Source organism: Mustela nigripes, chromosome 5, assembly GCF_022355385.1.
Source record: "Mustela nigripes isolate SB6536 chromosome 5, MUSNIG.SB6536, whole genome shotgun sequence".
Taxonomy (NCBI): domain Eukaryota; kingdom Metazoa; phylum Chordata; class Mammalia; order Carnivora; family Mustelidae; genus Mustela; species Mustela nigripes.
Window position 1 is genome coordinate 19,373,094 of NC_081561.1, and position 23,110 is coordinate 19,396,203.

Here is a 23,110-nt window from a genome sequence, read left to right on the forward strand (position 1 = left end):
CTTCACCCTGAGCTCATCCTCTAAAATTCCAGCATATTATGTATGGTACGTACACGCGCAAGCCATCAATCAATACGCAAGGGTATAAAGTACGGAAACAAAACCATCCCTGCCCCTCCAACCTATTCACCCCGAAGGAAACCACTATCCTCATCTTCCCTATGCATCTACTTCCAGTCCAGTTTTTTCCAGGCATAGGACTCATGTGTGTGCATGTGTATTTTAACATAAATTGTACCATGTAGACTCCTCTGCAGCTCTTTTTCTTTCTCACTGTAGATTTGGACATCTTTCCATGTTTGCACTTACAGACCATGTTCACGGTCTTCAAAGCCTGTGTAGTGTCCCAGTGATTAAAAATGTATTTAATAATTGATTTCACCCAAGTAATTTTTAAATAAAAGATTTTATGTATTTATTTGAGAGACAGAGAGCACAAGCAGGGAGAGGGGCAGAGGAAGAAGCAGGCTCCTCTCTGAGCAGGGAGCCTGACGTAGGACTCGACCCCAGGACCCTGAGATCATGACCTGAGCCAAAGGTAGAGCCATAGAGCCACCCAGCCCACCCCTAGGTTATTTTCTTTTTGAATTTATTGAATGCTTATATTTTGCCAAGCACTATTTCTTTTTTATGTGGCAAAATACCCATAACATGAAATTTACCATTAGTGACATTCAGTACATTTACAGTCTTGTGCGATGACCACCACTATCTAGTTCCAGAACAATTTCATCATCCCAAAAGGAAACGCATACCCATTACCAAACCCAATACACTTGCACCCAACAAACCACCCCCCGTACCCAGGAATGTTAATCTGCTTTCTTTCAATATGGATTGGCCTATTCTGGATATTTCCTGCAAATGGAATCATAGAATAAATGCCCTTTGGTATTTGCCTTCTTTCATTTAGCATAATGTCCTCAAGGTTCATCCCCGGCCCAGCATGCGTCAGTACTTCATTCTTTTTTTAATGCTTTACTCGTGCTCCATGGTGTGGATAGACCACATTTTGTTTATCCATTCATCAGCTAATGGACGTTTGCATGGTTTCTACCTTTTGGCTATTGAAATGCCAGGTACCATTTTTAAGTGCTTTATACGAGGGCTCTATGTTTTCTTGAAGCATGCATCACTAGCTAATATATCTGTTGTTTCTCTACTTCTAAAATGTCAACTCAGTGAGGAGAGGTACTTCGTGGGGCTTGAACTCACAAACCTGAGATGAAGACCTGAGCTGAAATCAAGAGTCAGATGCTCAATCGACTGAGCCAGCCAGGCAACCCTAAATATTGTTGTAGAGATGGGTTGTACTTGAGACAGTTTGAAGTCAGTCTCAGGAATATTAAGAGATAGGAAATAATAGAGAAGCTCATTGAACTCACTCATTCAGGATCCATTAAGAGAAATCATTAACTCATTGAGTCACTGAAGGATTCTGCAATTACTATATGCCAGGCACTGTTGTAGTTTCTGGAGTCCAAACAGAAGAAGGCACAGGTTCTATCAGCAAGAGGAAGCTTACAGTCTAGTTGGGGCGAGAAGCAAGTTTTAGCTGGAAGTAAATACTGAAGCCCAGATCTTGAATAAGGAATTTTTCTTTCTGAAGCCATATTTGAAAGACTTGGAAGGACAGATGATATAGAGGCAGAAACAGAAATGGAAAGAGGATGTAGCCTTACTACTGGAGAGCTTTACAGAAATGGGAGATTCTGATCCAGGATGGTGTGGGCGCAATTTCCAGCCCTGGACCTCTGCATCCAGATGTGGGAGTGCTTACAGTCCATTGCCCGGGTAAGCATGACTCAAATGTGAATAAACCAGTGGATTCATCTCCTAGAAACTGGGGAGCCTCCATCTAAACCAGGACAACAACCCCGAATCGAGAAGGGAAACAATAAGTGTAAATGGTAGGTCATGCAATGGGACATTTAGTGAGAATTCTCATACAGGCTTTTGAGAATGAATCAGCCAGGAGTCAATCAGAAGTTAAAAAAAAAAAATAATAACCTTTGTAGCAGCAGATTGAGATGATCTGTAGAATACACAGAGAAGACTTTCCACGGTGCCCTTAAATCTACGACTTGAAGGCGGAAAGACGAACAGAGCAATTTATTAAAATATTCTAAAGTATTTTCTAACACTAAAAATTACGATTATGCTTTTCATGTGTGTGAAGAGCACTATCTAAAAAGTTCTGGAGTTCCTGATGCTAAAGTGTCTGAGAAGTGCTATGGGAAACAGAAGGGACAAAGTCTCACGTTCTCAGAAATGTGCCTCAGGAACGACATTCGTGCTTCTGTTGGGAGATTTTGCGACTTCGGTATGGACCACATCACGGAATAGGTGGCAGTAGTTGTGAGGGGAAAGAGAGGTTGTGTCTTCTCTTTCCTTCATCACCTTCAGGGACTCTATATACAAGCCAGGACCACAGGAATGGGAATTAGAACCCAGGGAATTAAGAATAACAAAGCCAACCATTAATCAAGCCCTAGTGTTTTGACTCAAGACAAAACCATGTCAACCGGTAATGATGATCACATCACAGAATTTGAGCTGCAAGGCAACCTCCTAAGAAGGAACTGGTTTCATCATGTGACAGTACAGCAATTTATTGTTTTTCATCAGGGGAAAAAAAAAAGTCTCCAGCATCCTAGTCCAAGGCTCTTTCTGCTATGTCCGTAAGGTTTAGTTGCCCCACTCGGGCATGCACAACGGAAACCTGCCTCGTCCAAGTTTTAGCCCTGGAACCATAGGCTGGCTGTCATGGTTAATTCATCATTTTGAATTCACATAGCTTCTGAGATTTCCTCATCCAGATTGTCCACGAGCACTATAATTTCTTCTACTCTTCCACACCACGTTTCAGAGGTGCCTGTTTCTAGATAGGATGTCTTATTTCCCCCTTGAAAGACTCAGACCTCTCTTCCCTTTCTCCACTTTTCAGCTTCAGAAGGACTTAAGACAGTTTTTTCAAATAACCAAAGTCAGGACATTTGCCTCAGCTAACACCTAAACTATATTGTATGTCTTATGCCTGAATCATCCTCAGTGTTGTACAGAGCTTTATAGTTTACAGAGTATTTTCCTATACCTCATCTAGTTCATCTAAAGCTATTCATAACTGATGGCGACAAGGACAGAAGTAACTAACCAACCTAAAAGTGACAGAACAAGCTATGCGCCATGATGTAAACTGAGGAAGAAAAGCACTTAGCTTTAAGCCGTATTCTGTGGAGACCCAAAGAGCAAGAAAGAACATTGTGGTTCCACAGGAAGGAACTGAAATAATGACAACAGTGAATAAAAATTGAACCATGTCAACAAAGAGATTGTGTTTAAGTAGGTTAGGGCTGAGAATAGATGTTGTGTGTGTTTAGAAATGGGAGGAAGCAGGAGAGCTAAGATGCTTGAAAAGAGCCACAGCTAAATTCTGTCCTTGGCAGGAAACCAAAGAATGGGTGTTTCTCTGGTCGAAGAGAAGATACCATCTTTATTGACTCTGAGCTTGGGTGTCTGTTAAGGGGATAAAATAAGTGCTGAAGACATGGGCAGACACAGGGCTGTCACTAAGGAAAGGTGAAGGTAGAAAGTATGGAAATAACTCCTTTACCTTGTCTTAGGAAGTAGATAAACTAACAAGTGGGGGCCAAAATTAATCATAAGGGTAGAACAAAGAACTGGATAGGACTTCCGCCCTACCAATATGGCAGATTAGATAGCCAGGAAACCCTCCTGTTATAAAACATTGAGATTGCATAAAAAAAAAAAAATTGTTGAGACTACAGGAAATTCCTAATTGGCTAGGAGAATAAAAAAGAAAACTGAGCAGAGGAAAAAAAAAATGGAGGAGCATGCACATGGGAAAGCGAAGTGTGCCTAAAGACAGTCACCAATTTAGTTGCCAATACTGATGCTGGAATGGAGGGAAAGATGTCTCAACATCATGGGTCAAAAGAGAAAAATTGGAGCACTGAACCTCAGATTCTCAGATTAAGCCAGAAAAATTGGAAGAAGGCTCTAGTGCTCCAGGTGCTAATCATCCCCTGGCTTCCAGCAGAGCAAAATCCTCTCTGGACAGGTCCTTAAATAGGACCACAGACTTGATCTACCAAATCTGAGATCACAATCAAAGATCATCAAATACGTAAGGAAACGATCCAACACCAGGAGCAGAAGCAGAGACCTCAGATTTAAATGTCAAGGGATTCAAACGGAATTATCAGGTACAGAATATAGAATAAACATACATGAAATGTGTAAAGAAATAAAAGACGGTATCACAGAAATTACTCAAAGCTTAGTAAGAGTTGATCAAAACCTGCCACATCGATTAGAGAAAGGATAAAATACAATGTTAAAACTTTTAAATAAAATTGTGGAAGAAAAGGGGGGAGGGAATGATGGCTAAAGCAGCAGATTAGATACGGCTAATGAGGTTATAAAAAACTGGAAAGTAAATTACCAAGAATGTAGCACAGGGAGAAAAAGAGATTTAAAAAATATATAAAGAAATATTAAGGGGCACCTGGGTGGCTCAGATGGTTGAACATCTGTCTTTAGATCAGGTCATGATGCCAGGGTCCTGGGATGGAGCTCCACATCAGGCTCCTGGTCTGTGTCTCCCTCTCCCTCTACTGCCCCCCCATCCCCTGGCCCACTTGTGCTCTCTCGCTCTCTCTGTCAAATAAATAAATAAAATCTTTTTTTAAAAAGGAGGGACACTCCAAAGGTGACATTGCAGTTTGAATAAAACATCTTTAAAAAAAAAAAAAAAGGAAAGGAAAGAAAAAATTAAGTGATAGGGAGCAGGAATTAGATTTTTTTTCTCCTCTGTAAAGAGCCAGATAATAAATGTTTCAGGCACTGTGACCTCAAGGTCTCTGTCAAACCATTCAGTTTGCCTGTGCAGCATGAAAGTGCCCAGAAGCAGCAGGTGCATAAGTGAGCATGGCTGTATTCTAATAAAACAATGATGGGTCCTAACACTTGATATTCATGTAATTTTTACTAGTCGTGAAATAATATTCTCTTTTTATTCTTTTCAACCATTTAAAAAATGTGAAAAATTGTTTTCAGCTCACAGCTGTACAAAAGAAGGTAGTGGGTGGTTTCTAGTCCAACATGTTAAGAGTGTGGATGTTGTCTCAGAGCAAGAATAAAGCAGAACAATGTGAAAATCAACAATTCTCCTTGGATTCATCAGAAAATTGAGATCCGGAACAAATCCCTGCCCTGAAAACTGGAGAGAAAGGGAAATACAGAGAACCAGAGCATACCTAGAACACAAATGGCCACTGGAACTAGCAAATAGTATGAAAACCTAAAAATCAAGTGACTAATTGTGGGGGTCTGAGCATCAAGATAAAAGTCCCCTGAGGACCCAGTCTTAGGAGGATGCTTCCCACTTATACCAGTTTTTCCTTCCCACCAGGTTCTGAGTGAAGGTCAGAGAATGTTTCCTTTCTGCTTCTAGCAGGCAGAGGGGAAAACTAGCTATTTTGAAATATGTCCAGAGCATTCTAGTCTCCTTAACAAAGGCCTGCTCTTGAGGAAAACAGTTTAGTCAGAGCCGAAATGATGTGGGGAAAAGGACATACCCAATTCCAGCCACTTCTAGTCTTCCTGTCCCACCTAAGGGGCAGGGAAAAAAAATGAAGAAACACAAACAACAACAACAACAAAAATACCTGAGATCCTGGTGGAGGTCTCAGTCCAGGGACACTGAAAGAATGATACACAATCATAGGATTATAGGATGCTTTCCATCTCCCACACCTTACCACCACATCAGCAGGACTGTGTATAATAATAGGGAACTACAATGGAAAGACTTGTAAACCACAGCCTTTATCTAAAAGGGAGGGTCTCTAGGAAAACTGAAAGACATCAGGAAATACAAAAACAAGGACACAAGAGGAAATTTTAGCCACTGACACCACCACTATAGGAAATAGCACCACAGACTACAGGACTCCTAAGCAGATAAACACAAAAGCTCATGCTAAAGGCCTCTCTACCTCAGGTCTTTTTATCCTAAACCTAATGTCTGACTTCTGGCCAAAAGAAAAAAGAAAAACAAAAGACAAGGAATGTTAAAAGACAAAAAGAATAAAGTTTGAAGAGACATCAGACCCAGACTCAGTTTGAGAATTATGAGACTGGGATTTTAAAATAACTGTGATTAACATGGAAGGGCTTTAATGTAAAAAAGTGGGCCTTAATACAAAAACAGATGGGCAATGTATGCAGAGAGATGGGAGCTCTAAGAAAGAATCCAAAGGAAATACTAGAGGGGCACCTGGATGGCTCAGTTGATTAAGTATCTACACTCAGCTCAGGTCATGATCCTAGGGTCCTGGGATTGAGCCCTGTGTCAGCATTCTGAGCAGGGGGCCTGCTTCTCCATCTTCCTCTACCCGCCCACCCCCACTCATGCTCTCTTTCAAATAAATAAATAATTGTTTTAAAAAGGAAATGCTAGAAATTGAAAACACTTGAAACAGAAATGAAGTACATCTCTGATGGACCCATTAGTAGATTAGACATGGTTGAGGAAAGAATCACTGGGCTTGAAGATAGGTCACTAGAGACTTCTCAAGCTGAAAAACAAAAAGAGAATGAGAAAAAGAAACAGATGATCTGGGGCTCCTGGGTGGCTCAGTGGGTTAAGCCTCTGCCTTCAGCTCAGGTCATGATCCCAGGGTCTGGGGATCAAGCCCCACATAGGGCTCTCTGCTTAGTGGGGAGCCTGCTTCCCCCTCTCTCTCTGTCTGCCTCTCTGCCTACTTGTGATCTCTCTGTCAAATTAATTAATTAATTAAATCTTTAAAAAAAAAAGAAAGAAAGAAAGAAACAGATGATCCTAGAAGAGTAGGAGAATATAAAAAGTTGCATCATATATTCAGTAAGAATACCAGAAGGAGAAGGAGAGAATGGAGCAGAAGAAAAACTCTAAGTAATAATGGTTGAAACTAATAGAATGCTGTATCTTGATTATATGGGAATTTTTTTAATTAAAAAGAATAATGGCAAAAAAAAAAAATGAATAATGGCTGAGAACTTTCCAAAAGTAACAACAAACACCAAACCATAATCCAGGAAGCTTATAGGATCGAGGAGGAAAACAGATCCATATCTTGGTACATTATATACAAGCTGCCAAAAATCAAAGACAAAGAGGAGATCTTGAAATAAGCTAAAGAGTGGGGAACCTTATTTGTAGAAGAGGAAGGGTAAGTATTACATTGAACTTTTCAGAAATCATGTGGGCAAGATGAGAGTAACTTGAAATGTTTAAAGTGTTGATGATAAAGTGTTGAAAGAAAAAATTAGCAACCTAGAATCGTATATCCAGAATAATTATCCTTCAAAAGTGAAAAGAAAAAAAAGAACTTTCTCAGACAGATAAATATTGAATTTGTTGCAAACAAATCCCAGCAAGTTATTTTGTGGATTGCAGCAAAAGTGGGTAATTAAAGTTCATATGGAAAGGCAAAATTCCCAGCATAACCAGCACAATACTGAAGAACAAAGTGGGATAATTGAGGCTATCCAGCTTGGAGACTTACTGTCACGCTATAGTAATCGAGTCAGTATGGCACTGGTGGAAGAATAGACAAATGGATCTGGAGAACAAAATAGAGGGTCTAGAAATAAATCCATGAGAACATTGTCAAGTGATCTTTGACAAAGGCCCAAAAGCAACTCAATGGAGTAAGAACAGATTTTGTAGTCAATGGTAAGAGAATAGTAAGATCCACCCACATGTAAAATTTTTAAAAAATAAAAAAGAAAGAAGAAGAAGAAGAATCTAGACATGGCCTTCACATCTTTCACAAAAATTAATTCAAAATGAATCATAGGCCTAAATATATGAAACACAAATCCATACGATGTGAAAAGGATATAGAAGAAAATCTAGGTCACCTGGGGTTTGTTGACGACCCTTGACGTGCAACACCAAACAGGATCTGGGATGACCCTTGACATGCAACACCAAACAGGATCCAGAAAGACAATATCAATCAATAGCAATTGTGCTTACCTTACCTTGGTGAATTCACAGGTCTTGTTTTATTATTAAGTATCAAAACTTTCATGCTACTATGTACCTGTTTAAATGTAAAATTATTATATCATCTAAAATGTTTTTAACGTTGAACCCCAAAATGCCCAAGAAGAGATAGATCGGGTCTTTGACAATGAACTGGTCTTCAGAATACCAAACGGGGAATTTCATAGCCCATCATATTGCTCATTAATAGAGAGGAATAACACACCACAGGTTCAAGTCATCCTTTTTTTCTTTAGCTTGCTGTGCGCCGCAGTAAAGACCTCTGATAGATAAACGTTGAGAATTTGGTAGAATTAAGAGAAAGGCAAAGCTTTACAATTATTATTTTTTTTTCTAAGCCAAGAAATAAATCAGAAACATTAAAGAAGAAGAAGAAGCAGCAAGGAGACAGAAAATTTTAGTTTTACTATACCAGGCCTATAAAGTGCTGTGCTTAACCTTTCTCTGAAGTGCTGTTGGGTGCAGACAGAGGGCTAGGAACTGTCCTCGATGAAAGCTGCTTCTCCTCCGGGGCCCTGTCCAGCGATGTCCAGCCACCTTCTCAAAGGCCCCAGCCTCCACTTGCTCATGGAGAGGTGCCGACAGGGGAGAGCCTGGTGAAAGTGGGAAGAGTTGACGAACAGCGATCTGCCCTGTGTGTTCTACTGCTTTCATGTCATTTCTTTCTTTTTTTTTTTTTCCCCTAAAGATTTATTTATTTGACAGAGAGCACACATGTGCACGCCCATGAGCAGGGAGGGGGACGGAAGGGTCCCCACTGAGCACGGAGCCCGACAATGTGGGGTTCATCCCAGGACCCTGAGATCATGATCTGAGCCAAAGTCAAGAGCGGGCTGCTCAACTGTCTACGCCACCCAGGTGCCCCACTTCCACGGTAATTTCATGAAAATACCAGGAAGTGGGAGAGGCTGGAGTGAGAAAGACCTTCCTGAGCCATTCTTGCTGCCTTATTCCTTTGTCTCGGTCTCACCTCCAAATTCCACAGCTTACTTCGCAGCATCTTTGCTCTCTCTTACTCCTGCCCTCTCTGGGGCCCCCTGTGTTTCGGGCTATCACAGTCTGTGGGACCTCGGCTTAAATACAGCTGTCCCACCCTGCCAGTCCCCCAAGCCCAATTCCCTCCCACCACCCAGTGTTAGGAGTTGGTATCTTGGTCCTTGCTGTTTCCATTCTGGACATCACGGTACGTGCTTCACAGAAGAACAGAGACAATAAAGCAATATTCTATTAAATATTTGTGGAAATACCCACCCAACTCAGTTTAAAACCTTCCTTTTTCTATCCTGTTTATTGCACTTTGGGTGGAAAATACGTAGTGGGAATGTATGAACTTTCAGGAAATATACGTATTTTCATCTTTTAATTATTTAGCTTCTTAAATTAAAATTACAAAGATACTCTCTTGATGGAAAAACTACCAATATTTTTCTCTCCTATTTCTTTTGGCAATTATTTGGCATAACTGAAATAGAGAGTGCTAACCTTATCATGGAATTCTACGTTATTTATGAAAGCTTCTCTTGTTTGAGGATGACTGTTTTCCTTACAAGGGCAAGGGGGTGACATAAAAGAAACCGTCCTCTCCCTTCTCCCACCCCTCAAAGCTGCCATGCCCTGGACCACTTTCAGGATACTGCATGAACACAAGAAAGCCTTAACTCTCAAAGTTAAGTATAAAAATAAAGTTTCTATGGCTTCAATTATCCAAAATAGAGTGGTTTTGAGGCAACCTCCCAAAGTTAATTCTATAGCAGCACAATTAAGGAGGCTTTCCAGACTGTTCAGGAAAATTCTAATGCCAGCCATGGTTTTTTTCTGCACAGATTCAGGTATTACTACAAAGAGCCTTCTCCTGGCTCTGTTTTGGCTTTCAGTAACTCTTGCTGTGCCTCCCTTTTCAGCTCTGCCACCACTAGACAAAGGGCCTCTTCCAAGAGTCAACGTTTTTGAAGACCCGAGGAAAACAGCATAAGTTTTTTTTTTTTTTCCAAAGATTTTTATTAATTTATTTGAGAGAAAGAGAGAGTGCCCACATGTGAGCAGGGGCAGAGGGAGAGGGAGAGGCAGGCTCCCCACTGAGCAGGGAGCCTGAGGCAGGGCTCGATCCCAGGACCCTATGATCATGACCCGAGGCAAAGGCAGACCTTTAACCGCATGAGCCACCCAGGTGCCCCAATAGTGTAAATTTTAAGATGGTAGAAGAAGAGTGTTTTAAGCTGGTTGAAAAAAAAAAAATGATGCCCAGAGGTATTTTAACAACCTACTGGAGCGTTGAGTGCTTGACTCACATTATGCTTTGAAAGGTGAGAGATGAGTATGTGCTGAGTTTATTCTAAAACCATAAACAGAAATGCCAGAATGGCAGGGATGAGGGGATCAGATCATAGGATGATTCCTGAAAACATAAACTGCTCATTTCAGAATCACCCAAATGAAGGAAGTTGGTCTTTGCTCTATGAGAAGTAGTAGATCAAGAATATTGCGAGTGTTTGCTTCCTTTCCTTACTAATTCATATTCTTTTCATACAGTGCCGTTAAATAAAATCAACCGAAAAACAAATTAGTGAGGGGAAGACTTTTGCACTGCTGGTGGGAATGTAAATTGGCACAGCCGTTACAGAAAACAGTATGGAGTTTCCTCAAACAATTAAAAATAGAACTACCATATGATCTAGCAATTCCGCTTCTACGTATTTATCTGAAGGAAATGAAATCACTGTCTTGAAAATATATATGCAGGGCACCTGGGTGCTCAGTGGCTTAAGCCTCTGCCTTCAGCTGGGGTCATGATCTCAGGATCCTGGGATTGGGCCCCACATCGGGCTCTCTGCTCAGCGGGGAGCCTGCTTCCTCCTCTCTCTCTCTGCCTGCCTCTCTGCCTACTGGTGATCTCTGTCTCTGTCAAATAAATAAATAAAATCTTAAAAAAAAATACATATGCATCCCCAGGCTCACTGTAGCATTGTTCACAATAGCCAAGACATGGAAATCTCCAAGAGTCAACCCACTGATGGATGAATGAATAAAGAAAGTGTGATATATATTTAGCCATAAAGTTATTCAGCCTTAACAAAGAAGGAAATTCTGCCATTTGCAACAACCTGGATGGCATGTGAGGGCATTTTGCCAAGTGAAATGAGTTAGACAAGGAAAGAGAAATACAGTTATGATCTCACTTACACGTGGAATCTGGAAAAAACCAAACTCATGGACACAGAGACAGACTGGTGGTTGCCAGAGGCAGGAGGTGGGGAGGTGGGTGACTTGTGCGAAGGGGGTTGAAATGGGGTTATTTATAAAGTAAATAAGTTCTGGGGATGTAATGTACAGCATGTTGACAGTAGTTAAGTTAAAAAACAAACAAGAAAACAAATTAGAGAGGCAATTAAGAAATGAAAAAAGAGACAAACCTGGCTGGTTCAGTCAGTAGAGATTGCAGCTCTCGATCTTGGGGTTGTGAGTTTGAGCCCCATGTTGGGCACAAAGATTATTAAAAAAAAAAAAAGAAAGAAAGAGAACATAAAATGAGAGTTGTCTTAAAGATAATATGTAGATAGCGATGAGATTAGCAAGCATGATGCATCTATTGAGCGCTGCATGTTTGCTAGAAAAGAAAAACTAATTCAACTCCAACATCTTTAGAACCAAGACTAAGAGAGAAACCTGAGTGGCTCAGTGGGTACCTAAGTGGCTCAGTGGGTTAAGCCTCTGCCTTTGGCTCAGGTCACGATCTCAGGGACCTCCGATCGAGCCCCTCATCAGGCTTTCTGCTCAGCAGGGAGCCTGCTTCCTCCTCTCTCTCTCTGCCTGCCTCTCTGCCTACTTGTGATCTCTGTCTGTCGAATAAATAAATAAAAATTAAAAAAAAAAAAAAGAGCAAACAGTCACATGGTTCAGGGTTTATAGGATAAAGCAAACCAGGGCTCAGGAGAAGTCCTAGCTATTCCTCGGTTCTAAGATCCTGAAATCACAGTTTCTCTGAGAATCTTCACAGAAATAACACTGTGTAAATGTCATAAACAACAAAAGTCATTCAATTCAGCAAATGTTGGTGGAGCATTGATCATGTAACCATTCTGGAGTACTGTATAGTCATCCACCCCAGGCACGGAGTAGCAGAGAAAGCCACTGCAATGAGAAAAGAGAGGATTCTAGCAGTTTGGAGAAGCAGGGATAAGAAATGAAGAGAGCAATCAGTTCCATATGCTTCCCGCAGCCAGCTGCCCAGGAATTCTCCTTACAATAAATGTTTCGTTGCTTAATTGGGCTTGGGTTTGTTGTTTCTATTACTTGCCACCCAAAGAGCCTAAGGAATATAGCCTAGTCACACAATGTGTCAGCCACGAAGGATACAAAGATTTAAAAAAAAAAAAAAAAAAAAAAAAGATATGGTTTCCGTGCCACACTCCCACTGCACTAACTCCCCACCAAAAAAAGACATGGTTCCTTCCTGTAAGAAACTTTCAGTACCCAAGGGAGAGGTACACATGTCAGCAGATAAATCCCATACAGTATAACGAGTGAGGAAATGTTTAGTGTTGCCAGATTCGGAAAAGAAAAACAAAAACAGGATGCCTGGTTAAATTCGAGTTTCAGATCAACAATAGACAATTTTTAGTAGAACTGGTCCTCAAGTATTTTATCTGGCAACCTCAGAGATATACTGTACACAGATGTCAGGGAAAGTGGGGCTTAACCCAACGTGAGATGTCTCAGAAATTTTATTTTATTTTTTTATTTAGTTGGTTGGTTAGTTCTTTCCTGGAGAAAAGAGTGCTTTGGGTTGAGTTCTGAAGGATAAGTAAGAGTTCACCAGAGCAAGAAAGGTGGTAAGGGTTTTTGAGTGAAAAAAGAGAAAATCACTCCACCAAAGGCATAAAGCATGGCCCAGCCACGTGTGCGTGCAGAAAACTCCAGCGTCTTGGTATCGCTAAAGGTCACGAGCTCTAGGCAATGAGATGAAAAATGTCAGTAAACATATTGGAATTAAGATGACATGCTAAACACAAACAATGATTTCCCTTCCTGTGCATATGCCCATTGGAATGTCAGGAGAGATATTTTAAAAGCAGTTAATTCATGACACTAGAAATCTAAGAAGGGCTGTAGGCAGCAGATAAAAGAGTTAAAGAATTCCTGGAAAATAGACCACTGATAGCATCAGATTAACAAAGAAATAAGACAGAGAAACTGTAGCCAAAATACATACAGGAGAGGGTCACTTCCAGTGATACTTCAAGGGTAAGAAAAGATTTTCCTAAGGAAACCCCAAGTTCATTGTCAATAAATAGGAGAAAAGAGAAAAGCCTGGACATGGCATTATTACAATTATTGAATGATCTGACCTGGAACAGATCATTGGATTTCTTGGATTTCCCTTCCCTCCCCATGCTGCTAGCCAAGAGTTTGCTTCCAGAATAAAGGCCTGAGGATGTTTTTTCCTAAGCCTGTCAGGGAAGGGTCCAAGTTAGAATTGTGGGTTGGAAAGCCAAGGGGGAGCCATTGGTGACTCTAGACTTTGGCCAAGATTATGCAGGAGGGTAATTTCCAAACTAAAGTCATGAACACTACTCTCTAAAGAGAAGGGGGTGCCTGGGTGGCTTGCTTGGTTAAGTATCTGCCTTTGGCTCAGGTCATGATCTCAGGGTGCTGGGATTGAGCCCCAAATCGGGTTCCCTGCTCAGTGGGGAGTCTGCTTCTCCCTCTCCCTCTGCCTGCTGCTCCGCTTGTTTGTACATGTGCTCTCTCTCTCTCTCTCTCTCTTTCAAATAAATAAATAAATAATAAAATCTTTAAAAAAAAAACAAACCCAACTACTTTTTAGGGGATAGGTAGAGGGCCCCAGCTAAGAGTAAGCTATCTCCATAAGCACTTGCTCTCTCTCTGTACATATATTTTATATGTACATGTACATGTATATATATTATCTTTCTACTTTTACAAATTCTCCTGAATAACAAAACATATTTTTGAAAATTTTTAAAGATTTTATTTATTTATTTATTTGTGAGAGAAAGAGGTGTGGGGGTGCAGAGGGAAAGAGATAAACTCAGGCAGACTCAGTACAGAGCCCAGCACAGGTCTGGATTCCATGACTCTGAAAGCATGAACTGAGCAGAAACCAGTAAAAATAAAATGTAATCTTTAAGATGTACAAAATTTACATTGCATTTATCAAAATCTGTAAATTAAAGTAAATGTGATCATTATTTTTCATACATTTTCAAAAATGCTGTCTTCTTCTAAAATATTTTCAGTTGTCAGAATTAAATGACAAACTACAAAGTTCATGAGTATTGGATTTTTTACTCAAATTATTTTAGAGCTGAAATTTAGATTTAATTTTTAAAAATTTCATTTAACCATTATTAATTTTTAAATAAAATACACCAAAAGCTAGTTAAAATTTTAGTTTTCACTGTCCATCTAGTTGTCAATAGAAAGAATCAGCATCATGTTACACGCCTATTACGTTCTAAACATATGTATAGAAATTTAAAAGCAATATGAATTATTCAACCTTGTTAAATTTTATTCAGCTGTCATGTACAAGTGTTTCAAATATTGAGCTAATTTTGATCCTGGAATCCTGGAATCGAGTCCCATACCAGGCTCCCTACTCGGCAGGGAGTCTCCTTCTCCCCCTGACCTCTCTCCTCTCATGCTCTCTCTCTCTCTCTCATTTTCTCTCTCTCTCAAATAAATAAATAAATAAATAAATATCTTTAAATAGTGGCTAATTCAAGAGAACCTTCAGATTCACAAAGGCAAGCGAGAAAACGGATGTTCAGCCTTCTTAGAGAATAATTCTTCATTATGTAAGAAACTATTGCATTCATCTTGAGAGGAAGGATTTGTCATGAAAATTAATTTGTATTTTCTCTTCCTTCAGTGATTCTGCCTGTCAAATCTTCCCTGCTGAAACAGTACCTATTTCTGAACTCGATAGGGCACAACTCACAAACCTTCATGGCACTGGGACAGGTTAGTCTCTTTTTGTTTCAAGGTTGCAGACCAAGGTGAAGAGAAGCGTTTCTCTGGGGTTTGAATGGGGTTAGCAATGGGAGCATATGTTGAGAGGGTACAGATCTCACTGTGCCAGGACCAAGTGCCTAGCCTGAGTGGAAAAGGCACCTATGAATTCTTTAACCGTTTATTTTTGTGCAGTGCCTTTAATGTCTGCTCTCAGAGTGTGGATGTCCCCACACTTTGTCACACGATTCACCTCTCACCTACAATCGTCAGAATCAGTGTTCTGTGATCAAAACTTGAACCCACTGAGGTGCCCAGGTGGCTCAGGTGGTTCAGGGTCCAACTCTTGGTTTCGGCTCAGCTCATGGTCTCTGGGTCATGAGACTGAGCCCTGCGTCACACTCCCCGGCATGGAGCCCACTTAAGATTCTCTCTCTCTCTCTCCTTCTTCTCCTCCCCATCACTCACTAGCTACCCCCCCCCCCCGCGCCCATAAAACAAATCAAAATGTAAACTCACTGGGATAGGTGACCAGAAAGCCTGATTTGGGCATGGAAATAAGCTGTTGAATCTAGACCCACAAACAAATATTAGCAAGAAAAAAAAAAAAATAAAAGCAAGAACCACCAAACTCTTAAGAAAAATCAATGCTGTGGAACAACATTGACAACAAAGACAACAAATAAGAGAACTGACACTTGAGACACATGTTATTAAGAGGAGAAGCAGGCAAAGGCCAGATCCTGACCGGTGTTACTGGTAATGCTGAGGAGATCGGACTTTATGGAGTTGTCAGAGGGCTGGGGGAAGTTTTCCACCAGATAATGGCTTTATCATATTTGGGTTATAGGTGGGCCACTGGTTGCAGTGTAAGAAAGAGTTTTGAGAGGAATAAGATTAGAGGCAGGAAACAATTTAGAGGTATATTTAATAGTTCAGATGGGATTTGATGGAGGCCTGAACTAAGATATGGGATAAAGAAAATAATCTGAAAGTACTCAGTAGATATAATCATTAGGACATAATGATTAGATTGAAGATGAGGAATGAGGATAAAATCAGTCAAGGATAATATCCAGGTTTCGGGATCATTGTGTTGCTAATTGATTTTGAAAAATAAGAGCAGAAGCAGATTTGGTTAAAATTAAAATTTAAAAAATAATAGTCACAACAGGAAAAAAACTGAGGGCAAGGTCAAGTAACTTGCCAAAATTCATTATTATCATTGTAGCAAATAGCATGTTAGGATTGTTTCTTATCATGTCTGCTTTAGTTTACTGCTGCATAACAAAACACCAAAAAGTATTGGTTTAAATCAACAATAAACATTAATCATATCGTGCCTTTTTGGTGGATCAGGAATTCAGGAGCTGCCTAGTTAGGTGGTTCTGGTTTGGGATGTCTCCTGTTGTTGTAATCAAGATGTCAGCCAGGGCGAGAGTCATCTGAAGGCTTGACTGGGACTGGAGGGCTCACTTCAAGATGGTGGACTCTCATGGTCGGCCGACTGGCACCATGATTGGGAGGATACTTCAGTTCCTTCCCATGTGGATCTCTCCATAAGGGCTGCTTGATTGACCTCATGACGTGACCACTGACTTCCACAGAGTGAATGATCCAAGAAAGAAAGTGATGGGAGCTACAATATCTTTTACGTCTTAGCCTCAGAAATCACATAGTGTCATTTCCTCAGTGTCTTCTCAGCCAGATTCAGTGTTGCAGGAGAATGGAGAGAGACAAGCATCATGGGAGTCATCTTGATACCAGCTGCCATGTGTCCCTTAATTTGGCTGTGTGGCATTAAGTCACAGCTCCTTCAACAGTGCAGTCCAGCTCTCAGTTCTTCTGACTTAACTGACGGATAGATTTTTAGAGACAAGCATGTGCTCCATACCCTGAAGGCAATCCTTTATTAATATTGTATCTGTCAACCAAGCTTTAGTCAATGTTGAGCATCAGGAAGTTTGACACTGTAATCCCTGACGAGTTCCTTGAGGGCAGTAAGCCTCCCCTGATGGTGAGTAGTATAGAAGGCCTAGCATAGGTGGTCTCTGTTTCTCATCCCTGACCATTCTCTGCCCACTCATAAGTTCTACTCTCCCTTGTCCTTTTCCCCGCCTTGGAGCCTTTGAAGCTGCTGTTGGCTCTGTCTGGAATGCTCTCTCGTGCTTCCTCCCACTCCATCTCTCCCTTGGCTTCTTATTCTAGACTTCAGCGTCCTTGTCATTACCTCAGAGAGTGTCCCTGCTCACATGGGACTCAGACGGAGCCATGGGTCCGTCTCATAATTGGGGGTCCTGAGCTATGTTCTGCCAGGAAGCAGGTGAAAAGAAATCTATTTTACCTGAGGAAGGCGGCTACATTAGCATTCTCATGGGGGAAGAAAAGGCGCCATTTGTTATGGTTGTCATGAATAATAAAGACAATTATTGCTACCATTTTTCAGGAGTTAGATAGCAGTCGCGTCCTGGTCCTCATCTCCTTCAAGAATTTACTTGCATAAACCGATAGTGAATAAAAGGGACTTTACTACAGGTGTCATGGGAAAATGAGAAGTAAACAATCTGAAAAAAAAATTTCCCTTTGATGTTCCTTTTGTTCTGACACAGGGATATTTCTATTTTTTTTTTGGTTTTTTTTTTTTTTTTTTTTGGTGGTGGTTGGGGGGAGAGAGTTTCCTCTCTTTTCTTCTTCGTTTTTTTTTTTTTTTTTAAGATTTTATTTATTTATTTGACAGACAGAGATCACAAAGAGGCAGAGAGGCAGGCAGAGAGAGAGAGGAGGAAGCAGGCTCCCTGCTGAGCAGAGAGCCTGATGAGGGGTTTGATTCCAGGTCCCTGAGATCGTGACCTGAGCCGAAGGCAGAGGCTTAACCCTCTGAGCCACCCAGGCACCCCACCACTTTTTTTCTTGAATAGGCTCTATGCCCAGTGTGGAGCCCAATGTGGGGCTTGTACTCACCACCCAGAAATCAAGACCTGAGCTGAGATCAAGAGTCCAATGCTAAACCAGCTGAGCCATAGACCCAGTCTATGAGTGACTGAGCCAAAAGACTTTATTTAACTTTCCCAGGCGGCTCCCGAAGATGGCAGAGGGGCAGGATGGCCCTGGTCCTGGATGGCCAGGTCATCTCCTGGGCCACCTGGCAGCCATCATGGTCAAACAGGTGTTCCTAGGTCAGAAGGCTGTATTCATGCACTATGAGGGCATCAACATTTCCGGCAATTTCTACAGAAACAAATTGAAGTACCTGGCCTTCCTCCACAAGCACATGAACACCAGCCCATCCCATGGCCCCCACCACTTCTGAGCAACCAGCCGTGACTTTTGGCAGACAGTGCAAGGCCTGCTGCCTCATAGGACCAAGCGAGGCCAGGCTGCCCTGGGTCGCCTCAAGGTGTTTGATGGGATCCCACCACCTTATGACAGGAAAAAGAAGATGGTGCTTCCTGCTGCCCTCATAGCGGTGCACATGAAGCCTACAGGGAAGTTGGTTTTCCTGGGGTGCCTGGCTCACGAGGTTGGTTGGAAATACCAGGGAATGGCAGTCACCCTGGAGGAGAAGAGGAAGGGGAAGGCCAAGACCCATTACCAGAAGAAAAAACTGCTCATGAGGTTACAAATACAGACCAGAAAGAATGTAGAGAGGAATACTGATAAATATTCAGAGGACCTCAAGATCCACAGATTCCTGGTCTGAGCCCATTAAATGCTGTTTATTAAAACAACATTATAAAACTGTTTATTCCTCAAAAAAATTTATTTATTTGAGAGAGAGAGGGCACACATGCGGTCGCCAGCTGCACGAGTGGGGGAAGGGACAGAGGGGGAGGGGGAGAAAGAGAGAATCTCTTAAGCACGCTGGGCACTCTACATCAAGCCCAAGGTGGGGCTCGATCTCACAATGCAGAGATCATGACCTGAGCAGAAACCAAGAGTTGGACACTCAAACAGCTGAGCTACCAAGGTGCCCCCAAAGTGAGTATTAAATAAGGAAGTTCATAAGACTTTTTTTTTAGCTTGTGTCAATAATACATGGAACCAGGTAGAGTTGTGGATATAAACCTGGGACCTAAGACATTTTAAACATTTGTAGAAAAGCAATGAGTAAGTTGTCTTGGACCAAATCTCATAGGATTTTTTATGTGGGGAACAACCCAGGAGATAACCCAGGAGTGAATCTTGCAAAGCTGTAATATGTCAGGTGGGATCCTTAGAAAATAGGTTCACATTACTTAAACTCAGTTTTTGGTGGCCACACTCCTTTTACCCTTCTTTTAATAACAGTGTGAATTTTGTTCTAGAAGAGCTTGCCTCCTGAATTTTCAGTCCAGGTGCTCTAGGTGGTATTCATTCAGTATTCTACTTCTAAAGAGTTCATGTGGGGTGAATTTTATGGTATGTGAATTATATTTCAATAAAGATGTTATTAAAAAAATAAAATTCATGAGACTCAGTCTGGCTAATTAGAATATTACATTCTCCTGGCCAGAGTGAATCTGTTCAGGGACAGTTATGTAACCCAATCAAGCTAATAAAAAGAAATGAGACTTTTGCTGGGATTGTTGAAAGTCACACCTTAACACATTTTTTTGTTACTGAATTGAACTGGGGAGATGATTCGAGAGATAGTTCTCTCATGGGGTCAGAGAACAAGCCCAACCTTCTCAAGACAAACATTTAGATGGTATTTCCCGATGACGTTTTGGTTTAACCTTCTTCTGAACCCAGCCTTGATTGAAGCGAGATCTTTCTTCTTTTTTTAAGTTTATTTATTTAGGTAATCTCTATACCCAATGTAGAGTGTGAACTCATGACCCTGACATCAAGAGTTGCATACTCTACTGACTGAGTCAGCCTCATGCCCCTGAAGATCTTAAGACTTTTTTCAGTACCATAAGCCAATAACTTATCTTTCTTTCCTTAAGCCAATGTGGGTTGTGGTTTTTGTTATTGGCAACTAGAAAGAAGTTCTAAATGATAACACAGCTCATACCAAAACTGGAGTGTAATAGACACTCAACTGTAGAATTATCTAAGTTAAGGATAGTTTTGGTAAGAGTGGACACCCTTCTTTCCTAGACAGGAAAGTTGGCCACTCTTATAGCCCTTAACGTAAAGAAAGAAAGAGCTGGTTAGATGACTATCATGTATTTTATCTTGGGACTAGAATTATTTATTGCCAAAGGATGGAATGTTAAAAGATACAACACAACCATGAAAGAATTCTGTTGTGTTGGCTGTTTCTTGTGGCCTATGTGATGGTGCTCCAAAAAGGAGGGCTTAGGTTGAAAGTGGCTCAATCTGATATCTAAGCACTAAAATCAATATTTTAAAAACACTCCTAATCCTACAGGTCCCATCCAACCAGCTCTCCTAATGCACTTCTGCCTGACAAAGTGGACAATTCCTAGTTACAACAACGTGGTCGGGACCCAGGCCTGGAGCAGATTAGCCTCACCTACCTACCCAAGAATACTATTTTGAGTTTCGTAAAATAAATGTAGAGATGAAGCCCTTAAGCTAAGGGTTGTAGTAGAACAACAGAGCTCTGTACTCTGTTGCTAAGAAACAGAATCCCATAGGTCCAGTTCTAGACTCGACTAGTGGTCTGGCTTTGGTTATTAGCTCAGAGAATTGCACAGAAGCAAGAGCTAAACTAAACTAAGTCTGGCATAAAGACTAGTGATCATTTCACCCCTAAGTCTCTTGTCATACTATTAGTAACTGAAAAGGTATAACCTCAGGAAAGGAAACCCTCCCCAGTGCCCATCTTAAATGTGACCTTGGAAGAAAAAGGACTGTTTTGGCCAATTACTTCACTTCCAAGATTCGGGACTTTGCTCTTTCTGTCAGCAGTATATGTATGATACATGCTACGGTTTGGAGACAACTCTCTGTTTTTCTCTACTCATCTTTTTTCCAAAGAAGTGTTGATGGAGGTTGGGAAACAAAAAAAAAAAACCAAGATGATGGGCAGATCACTACTCCACTTTATTACTACTATTTTTTTTTTTAAAGATTTTTCATTTTTAAGTAATCTCTATACCCAACATGAGGCTGGAACTTACAATCCCAAGATCGAAGTCACATGCTTGGGGCGCCTGGGTGGTCAGTCAGTTAAAGATCCGACTCTTGAATTCAGCTCAGGTCATGATCTCAGGGTCGTGAGATTGAGCCCTGCATTGGGGGTGGGGAGGGGGGGTCCAAGCTCAGCGGGGAGTCTGCTTCTCTCCCTTTCTCTCCCTCTCCCTCTGTCCACCCCCTGCCCTCACCTCCCGCTCACATGCACTCTCTCTCTCTCTCTCTCAAATAAATAATATATCTTTTAAAAAAGGGGGTGGCATGCTCTACTGACTGAGTCGGTCAGGTCCCCCTCACTCCATCACTGTTATGCTTGACTCTGTTCCTCGGGCATTTTGATGCTGGGAATAGCATGGTGTCAACTCCCGTCTATTGGAAAGCAGATGCTGGTGAAGTGAGAAATGCAAAAAGTTTATTAGGCAGTGGGGGAGGATCCACAGGACATCTGATACTCTAAAAAAGGGATTTATCAGGAGCAATGTCTCTAAAGGATAAAAGGGGAGCAAGCTGGAGTGGGTGGGTGAAGCCTTCGTGCAGATCATACAAAGCCTGAGTCAGTGCAGTGGATGTTTCTGTAGCAAAACTGCAGTTAGAGTAGCCTGCCTTGCACAGAAACGGCTAGATATGAATAAGCCTGTCATGCTTCATCATTGCCTGGGACGGTGGCCCAGGAAGAGCATGGCCTCAGCGGAGAAGCTACCCAGCTGAGTCCTGAAGGTGCTGCTGAAGGAGGCTGCTAGCTAGCTGCCGTCTTCCCAGCTGGGCAGCATGTTCTTCCTCGAGAGCAGACCTGATGGTCGCTCTTCCACAGCCGACACACTTCTTGGTTCTTTTTATTACCATTATTACCATAATACATCAGGTATGTTGGTGGGTGCCTCTGTTACTTTTACCGTTTAAGGTGGGCTTTGCTGGATTATGTGAGGTCACCCGGAGAGCTGCGACAAGTATTCCAGGGGAGCCACGAGACGGAACTTGGCGCGTCCTGTTTTAAGGGCGGTGCGGTTGTGTTTCGGTCACATACGGTATTCCGGTATGGAGGTGTGGGCAGGTTTTAAAGCATGTGAATGGGAAGAAGGGTTATGTGGGAATGTCAAGAAAGAAAGTGAATCGTGAAAATCCATTTTGCTACCCAGCACACGCTCATCGTTCTTCTGGCGAAGGTGTTCCAGTGCTCCTCTCTGTTGTCGCTCTGGCCTGCACCACCAGCCCCGAGGCTTTCCAGGGCAGCTGGTTCCAGCCCCGCCTCCGGGGGTGGGCGTGGCTCGGCCTTAGCCAATCAGTGCATTGCATTCTCCATGCCTCTGATAATGCAAAGACCCGCACGAGGTCCAGAGTCAGTAATACACGGTGAGACTTCTTTGTTGTTTGTTTGTTTGTCTTGAGATCGTTGAGCGAAAAGCACATGTTTTCGTTTTCTTCTGGACGGGAATCTGGAAATCCGGCCTTGAAGCGGTGACAGCCAACTTGACCCCTTGCAGAGAGTCTGAGAATGAAATCAGGCAAGTCAACATGAATGATGGAGCCAAGAGGCTGAGCGAGGTGGGTGCTGGCTGAAGCTATTTGAGGTTCTAAATCCATTTTTACCTGAGGTATGATCCCTCCTAGGATTTGAACATGTTTGACCTAAGAAAATCGGTACATCTACATACGTTCTGTAAACACACATCTGTACACATTAATATTTACTTCTGTGTCTACTGTTATGTTAACAACAAACTTATATAGAAATCTCCGATTCAAATTCAATACCACAGGGTTCATTCTTCTTTGCTTTTCTTTCTTTTCCTTTTTTTTTTTTTAAAGTCACCTCTGGGGCGCCTGAGTGGCTCAGTGGGTTAAGCCGCTGCCTTTGGCTCAGGTCGTGATCTCAGGGTCCTGGGATCGAGTCCCACATCGGGCTCTCTGCTCAGCGGGGAGCCTGCTTCCTCCTCTCTGCCAACTTGTGATCTCTGTCTGTCAGATAAATAAATAAAA

The 23,110-nt window shown here is 41.7% G+C and overlaps 1 pseudogene; it reads left to right on the forward strand.

Annotated features, from left to right (window-relative positions):
* Positions 1-18,134: 18,134 nt before the first annotated feature.
* Positions 18,135-18,749, forward strand: LOC132018536 (large ribosomal subunit protein uL13-like; annotated as a pseudogene).
* The last annotated feature ends 4,361 nt before the right edge of the window (positions 18,750-23,110 follow it).